This window comes from Bubalus kerabau, chromosome 16 (assembly GCF_029407905.1).
Source record: "Bubalus kerabau isolate K-KA32 ecotype Philippines breed swamp buffalo chromosome 16, PCC_UOA_SB_1v2, whole genome shotgun sequence".
NCBI classification, from domain to species: Eukaryota; Metazoa; Chordata; class Mammalia; order Artiodactyla; family Bovidae; genus Bubalus; species Bubalus kerabau.
Window position 1 is genome coordinate 39,092,796 of NC_073639.1, and position 11,571 is coordinate 39,104,366.

At 40.2% G+C, this 11,571-nt stretch overlaps 1 long non-coding RNA gene across 1 annotated transcript; it reads right to left on the reverse strand.

The window, feature by feature from the left end:
- Window positions 1-8,129: 8,129 nt before the first annotated feature.
- Window positions 8,130-11,309, reverse strand: LOC129630002 (uncharacterized). The gene is made up of 3 exons (XR_008703458.1): window positions 10,977-11,309; window positions 9,569-9,669; window positions 8,130-8,631 (listed from the first exon to the last, which is right to left on the reverse strand). It is a non-coding gene; the product is annotated as an uncharacterized LOC129630002 (long non-coding RNA).
- Window positions 11,310-11,571: the final 262 nt, after the last annotated feature.

Below are 11,571 nucleotides of genomic sequence, written 5' to 3' on the forward strand. Positions count from 1 at the left end.
AAAAGAATAAATAAAGCCAAACATAAAATTCATTTTGATAGGTACTAATTTTTGATTAGGTATTAAGTTTTGTGATAGATATTAAATATGTGATTTATTTGCATAAGATAATTTTAATACTCAAAGAAATTTAAAAAAAGAAAAAGAATGGGTAGGTGGAAGAAGAAAAAGGGGAAGAGAAGGAGGAGTAGAAGGATACTGAGAAGGAGAAGAAGAAATAGAAATGAAATTATTAAAATGAGCAGTGGGTTTTAAAAAAAAAAATCTAAAACAAAAAACAGCATCCGTTCAGGATGAATCAATAGACTGGCCAAACCCTTTTCTAGTAAAATGATATTTAGTTGTAAGAAAAGCAACCACAATTTTTTTTTTCTTCTCTCTCTTTATTACATTTATTTGTGATTCGTACATTGTCTATTTCAAAGTCTCATTTAAACTTTCTATGGTGAATCATTCCCATCACATACTTTCTTAGTAATGGTAGTGAATCACTCTTTTAAAATGTTTTAAGTACTTAATGTTTCTTAGCATTCAACACTTAAATTTCTTATATGCTACTATGTGTAAATGACATTATCATCATAAGATCATCATTTTCCATAGAACTGAACAAGCATTTAAATAAGGTATGAATGATATTGTCTTACTTCTGACATTCCTGAAAATATATTGTTGACAAGATCAGGAAACAGACTAGTATTGCAGAAAAAGTCCTAAACTTGAAGTCAAAAGACCTAGAGCCTAGTGCCGGGGTCATCTTAGCAAAGCTATTTGATATTTCTGAATCACAGTCATGGCCTTGTTTTTAATACTTAAATTCTACTATGAACATCATATGAGATATTATTTCATGTGAGAGTGCTTAGTTCAGGGAGGGATTCATTCATACAGTGCAATTTAGGGATGTGTGGAAGTGATACTGTTTTACACAGTGAAAATGCATGATGAAAGGAGTGAGGGACTCAAGAGGACATTTAAGGGTCTTTCCCAGGAGCTCTGGGCTAAGAACAAGTGACTAAGTTGAAGAACTCAGTGAGCCCTCTTGGCTAACAAGAAGGGCTCCAATTGGACCATCCTGGTTTCCCTGAACCCTAGGCTCAGGGAGAGATGTGGGAAGTATGGCCTTACAGTGTGGCTGACCAGAATTAGAAATCACCACTGGACAAGGCCAAGTGGCCTGAGGGGGTCCTTATTCTCTAGGATGGCAGGTGGCAAAGTCATCGCTTCAGGTGCAGAACCAAAATGTTCAGAAAGCTCACTTCCAGATATTTCAGAAATGTTGCCTAGTAAGCAGTCATCCTTGATATCAACAAACTTACGTGTAGATAAAAATACACACGTTTCTGAATTGTTGGAAGGATAATGTGCTTAAAGGACTTAGCACAGTGCTTAGTGTAACAGGTCCTCACTAAATGACAGCTGATCTCTTTATCATCATCATCAAATGGGAAAAGAAGGTAAAGGAAATTAAAGCCCTTGGCAAGGGAGGGCCCTCTGTAGATTATTTCTGAATTATTCTAGAAAGGATTAAAAAACACTTAGTTTTCTCTGAATGAGCAGAATTAACCATAAACCTGATAAAGCACAGAGGATTCACCTGAATCATCTGAATAATAACTGGAAGTAGAGTGGGAAAGCCTTGAGATTGAGGTTTCCAGAGCTGCCAAGGGGTAGGAACTAATGACTCTCCACATCAGCCCATGTTCCCCTAGGGGGAGACCCTAGGGAGGGCATGTTTGCTCATAAAAATGAGTAGATCATCATGTTAAAGCATTTAATCTGCATATACTTGTTCTCTAATTTGTCTTAAGTAGAAATACCAGGAACTGGAGAAGACTCTTGAGAGTCTCTTGGACTACAAGGAGATCAAACCAGTCAGTCCTAAAGAAAATCAACCCTGAATACTCATTGGAAGGACTGATGCTGAAGCTGAACCTCCAATACTTTGGCCATCCGATGTGAAGAGCTGACTCACTGAAAAAGACCCTGATGCTGGGAGAGACAGATGGCAGGAGGAAAGGGGGTGACAGAGGATGAGACGGTTGGATGGCATCGCCAACTCAATGGACATGAATTTGAGCAAATTCCAGGAGACAGTGAAGGACAGGGAAGCGTGGTATGCTGCAGTTCATGGGGTCACAAAGAGTTGGACATGATTTAACGGCTGAACAACCACCAATGAATAAAGTCCCCTCAAATCTGATCTGAACTTAGCACTTTTTAACTAATATTTTTACTTACTTTAATATTCATAATAATCTTAAAGGTCTGTATCCTTACTCCTATTTGATATGTGACAAGGCAAGAGAGCAGAGAGCTGAAGTGACTTTTCCCAACTGATACTGAAAGTAAGGTTGAAATCCAGGGCAGTCAGTCCTCAAAATCCCTGCCCTTTGCTCCACACTCCGCAATCGTGCCCTCCCTTCCTTGACAGCATGCCTCTGTTTAGAAGAAATCTTTATTCTGCATGGAGCTTTGCAGTAACACTGTCCTGTGAACACTGACCTTAGTTTTTTGAAGTGGTTTCCTCATGAGTGCTGCTTACCATCATCACTGACTAGCTTGCTGCTTCTCAGAGTGCTGGTGAATTGGGGTGATGGCACATAATCAAGCCGTCTCCACTTTCTTTGGCCACAAACCACTTGTACCACTAAACAGAAAAGAAGAAACAAAAGGAAATCAAGTATACAAAAATGATACAAGTGTTAAATGACCCAAATCAGAATTTCTTGGTTTATCTCACTGATAGATTCTCTTCAAAAACATGAGCTCTCCGTTTGCTGTTCTCTTTATAGATATCACACTTTCGAACATCCACTAACATTAAGGATATTTCCTCTATTTTATTTTATTTTTTTATTTTTTTTCTTTGATATTTCCTCTATTTTAAATTGGACATTTTTTTCTTCATTGGAAATAATGCATCTAAACTTAACATGATGTTAATATATTTACTCTAGATTTCTTCAACCCTGTGTGCTGTAAAAATGTAAGCAGAAAGAAAACAGATTCTAGTTAAATTGGCAAGATTTATGTCCCTCTCAAAAATGAAGAAAAAAGTTAAATTTGGATTTTCACATCATTGTTTTCCATTAATTCTTGTTTCAACATTACAGAATTAGTTGGAAATAATGTGTCCTGTAAGCATTCTGTTACTTCAAACATGTTCATCTTTAATTAGAAATTTTTCCAGTTAACCAAAATTAGGTCACACCAAACTTTCCAAAATACTGCATTTAAAATTTTGGGGTTGACTTTTGATGTCTCCCTAACATCTATTTGCAAAATGAAGAATAATTCTTTTTATAAATGTCAATAATTTAAAAAAAAAACAAAAACCTCCCACATTAACTATAGCTCCTGGTGCTTCCTCTACATGTTCATAAAAGAATTACTTTTTGAGAGAAACGTTCCAGGTAATCACCCACTCTCTTCTCTGATGGTTAGGAGTTTGAACATTTTACAAACAAAAACATCACTTTTTCTTCTTGTTATAAAACCTGGATTTTTAACCTGAAGCCTCAAAGCAGCAGAGTACTGCTGGTAAAAGGTGAGATGCCAGACACCACCCCGTCACCTTTCATCTCAGTGACTGCCTACCACTTTTGTTCACTGATGTACGTGCTATAGGTGTCCGCCTTCACAACTTTCCACTTGCGTGGAATTCCATCTGTTTAATCAAACCGAAACAAACTGTAGTGTCAAGGTCCTTGTACCTTAGAAGATTTCCTTCCTGATATACTATCTTGTTAACCCATTGCATCATTCAGAAGAATAAATACCCCAGCTCAGCACACAGGAAATGTAGCGAAAAAAAGGAAATAGAGACTATTAAGATATATACATATATTAATATGTATCACACATACACAAGCACACAGACTATGTGGTCTACGTAACAGAAAAGTCACACATACATGAAACATATACAATGATATATGACACGTGCACTTACAAGTATAAGCCCTGTTAATTACATTTGGATTTTTCCTCATTTTTCAAAGAAAAGAATAAATTACAATATAATCCTAAATTTGCGGTAGGATTGTGTAGCGGAAAAAAATATGAAGCAGGATTCCAAATTCACTCGCGGTAGACTTCCACGTACCAAGAAAATGCAGCTTCTTTGTGTCTCTACAGTTAATTTCATCTTTCTTGTGAGTTCCCATCCTGCTGGAGGTGGGGGCATTTAAATGCATCAATAAAGAACTGATTATTTCTGTCTAAATTTCAATCTATGCAAGTATGATATGATACCATGAGTCAGAGCTGGTTCAAATGGCTTCTTTTGGGTGATTCAGTCGTTCATTTCATGCTCGTCTGAGAATTCTCCTTCTATTCATATGGGGCAGAGGTTAGCTGAATGATGGGCTTTGCTACGCTCTCTGTGGCATCCCTGGCCACATGCTGGCTGGTGTTCTCTGCGCTCTGGCTGTTCTGCTTCTGCCCTGGGCATGCTGCTGCTGGCCGCTCTTGAAGTCTGGGGCTGGTATGACTGGCTTGTGTTCTCTCAGTTTGGCCTGAGGCCAAGGTTCCTCTCTGGTGACTTGGCCCCTGGAGGTTGGCTGCAACCTGGCTTCAGAGCCACTTGCTCCTACCTGGGGATTTCTGCCAAGTTGGTCAACATACAATTGCTTCTGCTGCAGCCCTCATCCTGCCAGCAGGAACCCAAGAACTCTCTGCATCATCTGAGTGCCAAGGGCAGCTCCAGAGGGCGAGCTCAGGCACTTCCTGAGTCTGTGGTGGCCCCACATGCCCTGCAGGACAGTCTCTCCCACATTCACAAATAGGAGTAAGGCTGCTCAGCTTGGCCAGCAGATACGTCTGCCCTCCGGAGCCTGCAAGCCAAGGGGAGGGGGCTGGGGCTCAGTCCCTCCTCTCCTCCCTCTCTTCTCCCCCGCTGGCCCCTTCACCAGTTCTTTCCACACTCTTCCACCTTTCTAATCCTCCTTTCTAATCCTCCTTCCTTACACCAAACCTCAAGACCAAGTTACCAGATCAGGTTCTTCCCATGTTAATAGGACAAATAGGAATTTAGAAAAATTGTTCTTTGTTTTCAATGAAATTAGGTTTTATTGTCTCTAGCAATAAAAACAAAAAACAAACAAAACATGAAAATCCTATTTTGGTTTTCAGAAGCCAAACAGTGAATCTTTTTCTTTGCACTCCTGCCACAAAATGTTCCAGTACACCCCCATCACCTCCTACCTCCCCTTCTCTGCGGATCCAAACAGGAAAGTTCAGTAATAATATTTCCAAAATCTGTTATCCTCACTCCACATGCAAAAAGAATGCAATTTCAAGGGTCTCTTGGGTCAATAAATCAATAAAAGAATCACGTTTTATTCTGAAAGTTAGCAAGTCTTAAATTGGAAAGATCTTTATTTATGGTTACAAACTCATCCCAGCATTTACGTAGCAGCAGTTAAGAGACTTTTGAAAACTTGACATCTGATGAAACTGTTTTTCACCTTATTTTATAGGATTATTTCCTCTTTCATTTCTTGTTTGGGCATCCTAAAATAGCTTAGTGACCCTATCCATATTAATATGAGTTAGAGGTCTTTTTAAAAAAAGTCTTCAAAATACTTCAATACCCCATACTGTATTTGGGATATTACCTCAGACTTTATCACTGAAATAAGATTTTTTTAATTCATTCTTTTGAACTCTATGAGGCTTTAAGTAAGTACATAAGACTCTATAATTTTTTTTTTTGAATTGGATATGTCTTCTTTTTTTATTTTATTTTATTTTTAAACTTTACATAATTGTATTAGTTTTGCCAAATATCAAAATGAATCCGCCACAGGTATACATGTGTTCCCCATCCTGAACCCTCCTCCCTCCTCCCTCCCCATACCATCCCTCTGGGTCGTCCCAGTGCACTAGCCCCAAGCATCCAGTATCGTGCATCGAACCTGGACTGGCAACTCGTTTCATACATGATATTTTACATGTTTCAATGCCATTCTCCCAAATCTTCCCACCCTCTCCCTCTCCCACAGAGTCCATAAGACTGTTCTATAATTTCTTTATTAGAAACAAAACTTTTATTTGATTTTCTATACAACTCTGGACTCAGGAATTTTAAAAAGAGTTTCAAAAAGTCCCCTGAATTACATGCAATATTTTAATCTACATTTTAATGGGAGGAAAAATCATAACTTTCATCAACTCATCAAATGGGATTTTGATTCCCAATGGGTTTAGAATTTCTTCTGTGCTTTATGCTTACTAATATTGAGTGGCCAAAAGCAATTAGTTGAGAGAAACTGAATATAAATGACAAATTGTATGTACTTTGTAATAAAGTAAGTAGGTCGAAAAGTTCTCATTATGAATAAATTATTAATTTGTTAAAGGTAAATAACTGTGTTCCTTCACAAAAGATGTAAGATTGGGGGCTTTCTTTGTGGTCCAGAGGCTGAGATGCTGCACTCCCAGGGTAGGGGCCTGGGTTTGATCCCTGGTGGAACTAGATCCCACATGTTGCAACTAAGAGCTCGCATGCAGCAACTAAGACATGGCTCAGCCAAATAAACAATGTTTTTTTTAAAAGATGTAAAATCAAATGAAGGGAATCCCACCTTCTCTAACCCTTTTTTTGTCTACTGGACAGAGTGCAGATTCCTTAGCATGACACAAAACAATCTGACTCTGCCCAGGCTTTTCAGATTTGCTCTGTCCCTTTGCAAATCTTTCCCTGGTGGCTCAGATAGTAAAGAATCTGCTTGTAATGCAGGAGACCTGGGTTCGATCCCTGGGTTGGGAAGATCCCCTGGAGAAGAGAATGGCAACCCACTCCAGTTTTCTTGCCTGGAGAATTCCATGGACAGACTTTGGGATCATTAAGAGTCAGACATGACTGAGCCAACTAACACACTTTGCCCTTACTCTGCATGTCAGCCAAACCCAATTATTCACTTTCCTCTGTGTCTATCATGCATTTCCAAGCCTCTCTTTTCAAAGCCTCCTGTGTGGCAAACTCTTACCTATACTGAAATGTCTCTTTCCTGTCCCTCAGTCACCATCTTAGCACTCTGCACAGCTCCCTCCTATACCAGTAAACACGCTACGTGGCATGTTTCATGTCCTTACCCACTGTGAATAGAGACTAGCTTGATGGTTGGGGTAGTATCATATGGATCCAATATCTACAGGACAGAGCACAGAGGAGAGACTCAATAAACACTGGTTGAATTAATAATTAAATAAGAGGATTCAAGAGAGTTAATAAAGGATCCTGACAGAGGACGATGGGAGGCAGCTCAGGGAGACACGAATTTTACCATGTTCTCATGAAACTATCTAGAATGATACCTTGTTGTCCCAGCGAAGATCTTCACACATCAGTTGAGAATAGGGGCAAGTTATGGCAGCTCTGGCCTCATGTCAGAGAGGGAGCACCCTTCCACAAGGAGGCCTGAGTTACAGCAGGGCTCCCGGGGGCCTCCTCTCCCACCCTCTGATGCCTTAGCCTGTACTACTCTCATTCCTCTTCTTCCTGCTCCCACCACTTTTCCCTGGCATTCCAACATAGTCTACTCCTACTACGCACATCCCTTTTCACAAACAGGCTAATGCAGAGGACTAGAGTCTAGATGATTTCAGGCAGGCTGGGTAGTTGTGAGCACTCTTTGACCAGCAAGTGTTATGCACCTGCATTTAGGAGTTCATAGAAAAGACATAGCAACTTCAATAATCTAAGGTAAGGTGCCTGGATAAACCCAGGCTGAAACAAGGTCTTCTAACTGATTGTACATTGGAGCTCATATTGCAAGATGGGGTGAAGATAGATGATGGTGTCCTTAGTGTAACCCAGTTTTAATAAAAATGTTTCCTTGCTCTAACAGTAATGAATGGACAGTAAAAAATTAAAGGCTATAAAATGAAGCACAAATATATCCTTCCCTACTCTAGCCCCAAGATTCCCATTCCTACTCTCCCAAGGTAACTACCAGGAAAAATTTCTTGTGTATTCTTCCAGGAATGTCCTTAGTATGTATACATGCCTACATATATACAATATGTATTAAATAAAAATATTCTATAAGTATCACAGCTAGAAATATGTGTTATATAAATGTATATTTATGCACAAATTATAAGACCATTAAAATATAAAACACATAACATAAAATCACACCTACATATGTATGTGTACACACATATATAAAATAATTCTCTATAAAATCTATGCAAATACACATAAGAATATATGCATACATACATAGAGTCCACCATGGACCTAGCACTGGATATTAAAGGGGCATGGCTGGTAGTGGAACTTGGTGACATTATTATTATTTCTGATGGTATGCCAAATTTACTAAAGTGAATCAGGTAGCACTTTTTTTTTGTTGGTACAGAAGATAGCTGTGCAGTGCCTGACATCCTGCTGGGTCTGGGCACATCTGGTCAGAGTCCTGTTCCCTAGGAAGATGGGTTTGTGGATCCTCTTATTGAGTGACTCTCAGTGCTTCACTGTGGCAGCAACTGCATGTGACCAGCTGAGCTCTGAGACTGACCTGCCGGTTGCTTTGAAACACACACATCCAGGTGTTCAGTAGGGTCATCTAGACTGGTTCTTGACTGTTCATTGACTCCACCTGGCTTCCCTGCCAGTGCCTGGAGGGTAAAGGCCATGTGTCAATCATCTTTGTTGACCAAGGACAGACCCCATACCTTAAAGAGCATTTGTCAAACAGATCTGAAGCTGTAACAGGCATTTAACACAACGTCTCACTTGTGGAGTCTCCAAAGAGCCCCATGGCCTTTCTACTGAATAGTTATCAGGAGCATCCTTTAGACACCATCTGGAAGTGATCATTTGCCTCATGTGCCTCTGGCTTCCTCTTCTATCCTCATACTACTGTCAAACCAGCAAACTGAAGTAAGCCATTCAATGTGATTGCTATGCTTGGCAGCTGAGGTTTTTAGGGGCAGGGAAGCAATTGTTTTATGTTCTGAAATCCTTGTGCAGAGTTCCAGTAATCTTTGTTCTATTGGGGAAGAAATAGTCTAGTGTCTCTTAGGCAGCATGTGGTGAAAAAAGAGAATAAAACAATGGAGAACAACAACAAAATGGAAAGAAAAGTAAAAGACCATGAACTTAAATTCTGTAAACTCATATATGCTATGCTATGCTATGTTGCTTCAGTCGTGTCTGACTCTTTGGGACCATGTGGACTATAGCCCACCAGGCTCCTCTGTCCATGGGGCTCTCCAGGCAAGAATACTGGAATGGGTTGCCATGTCCTTCTCCAGGGAATCTTGCTGGCCCAGGGATCGAACCCATGTCTCATTATGTCTGGCGCTGGCAGGCGGGTTCTTTACCTCTAGCACCACCTGGGAAGCCCTATAAAATCATATACTCATATTCTTTAATGGTATAGTTGTGGAAGCAGTAAGGTGTGACTGTATGTGTCAGTTGCTCAGTCATGTCTGACTCTGCAACCCCATGGACTATAGCCCACCAGGCTCCTCTATCCAAGGGATTTTCCAGGCAAGAGTACTGGAGTGGGTTGCCATTGCCTTCTCCAGGGAAGTTGTGACTGGAACATACCAAATGGAAACCCGGATTCGGTCCCAGCTCTGTCATGGAGTTGTGAGGCGTAAGGCAGAACTGCTCCAGGCCTCAGCCTCTTCCCTGGGGGGACCGGTTAACTGGAAAACAGCAGATAAAGTTGACACAATAGTGGTGTTGTCCCTCTGATGAAGTTCCAAGTGAAAGAAGTATTATACATATCGAATGTGTAAAGAGAGAGAGCAGAAGTTGCAGAGATATGGATTTTGACTCAGTTTAAGGAAGAACTCTAGTATAAAGTTTTCCCCAAATGGAATGGACCACTTTGTGAGGTGACAAATTCTTTGGTCCTGGAAAGATTTGAACTGTCCTGGATAGAAGAGTGTATTAGTGTATTTAAAGCTCCCTGACATCTTTTAAGAATATGATTCTATGACTAGTTGATCTCTAAGGCAGCATTGTCCAATTGAACTTTCTGTGGTGATGGAATGTGCTATATCTGGGTTGTTCAAAATGGTATCACCAGTCACATATGACTCCTGAGCACTTGAAATGTGGTTAGTAGGACAGAGAGGAAGAATTTTTAATTGAATTCACATCTAGTTAATTTCAATTTAAAAAGTCACCTGTGGCTGATGGCTACCAAATTAGCCTAGCTCTAAAATCCTGTGCTATTTTTCTAGCTCCCAGCACTGAATATTACATTATTATCACATACTCTCTCCTGAACACTTTGGGTATAATTGCTGTATTTAGGATATGGTCTTGCTGTAGAAGAAATTAACTTCTGAGGAAGTAGTAGAACCCACTTAAAAACATGGAAGTGGATAAAGAATAAGAGTAGACAGCAAATAAACTACTGCCAAACTGGAAAGTGCGCTCAGCCAGAGAATGTACTGCAGAGCCACAATAAAAGCCGCAGGTGTTTCTAAGAAGCGTAAAGGTGTGAACACCCCCCTACTGTGGGGGTGGGAGGGAAACAGCTCTGAGCTCAGTCTCCCACCATTGTGCGGCTGCGCTGAAGAGAGCCTCCTTCCCACAGGCTGCGCTCGACGGGCTGCCGGTCTTTCTCCTATACTTTTAAAGAGTGATAGAGATTTAGAACAAGGTGATAAAGCAACCTCAGGCTTCATGTTACTTCACCAGAAAGAGGAAGTTGTTTGAATTAGAATTTATCATTTCAGATCAGGAAGAGGCTTTGGAGATTATATAGTCTAGTCTCTGTGTTTTACAGAGAAGAAAACCAAAGCCCGAAGCCCAGAAAAAAGTCTTGTGACTTGCCAAGGTCACATGGTTATTTAACAGTTGAGTATTTCATTTGTGTAAAAAAATTCATATGTAGTACATAACAAATAGTTACCTATCTAAAATGTAACCATTTTCTTAAACACAAGCCAGCAAACAAACAAACAAACAAACCCAGAAATAGTGCTTTCCAAGAGCTTACTAGAGCTGAAGGAGCGCCAAGGGGTCATCATCAGCTTTCCCATGGAGTGTTCAGTCCTCTAGTGTTTCTCGAGAGTGTGACAGAGGCCTTCATTGGAGACCTGGTTGAAAGACTGGACTGAACTTCTGCTCAGATTCTCTAAGACTGCACCTCCCCAGACTTGGTCCAGACAAAAGCTGCAGTGTTCACAGGGTGTGCGCTGGGGGCCATATTCTCTCCAGTCAAAGCTCTGCAGCAGTTCCCAGGAAGAAGTTCTTCCCCATCTTGGTTCTTCGAACATCCTCGTGTGTCTGTTCCCTAAGAATGGCAATGGCAAAGTCTAAATAAACAAGTTCTATTTTCAATGTGTCTTCCTGAAAACCAAACTTCACCCACATGAAACTAGCTCGCATGTTTCAAATGCTGAAGGCTTCTAGGTACTTTCTGAGCTTGCTCTGACTCATGTCTTACTTACATATTTACCTTGATTAAAAATAAAATAAAGCAGAGAAATGAGGGCTGTCTTTCAATGTAAACCATTTGATTTTTCCCACATCCTCAGCTTTTCTCCATTACTGGATAAAAATTTTTTTTTCTTAACCTTGAAATGAGTATG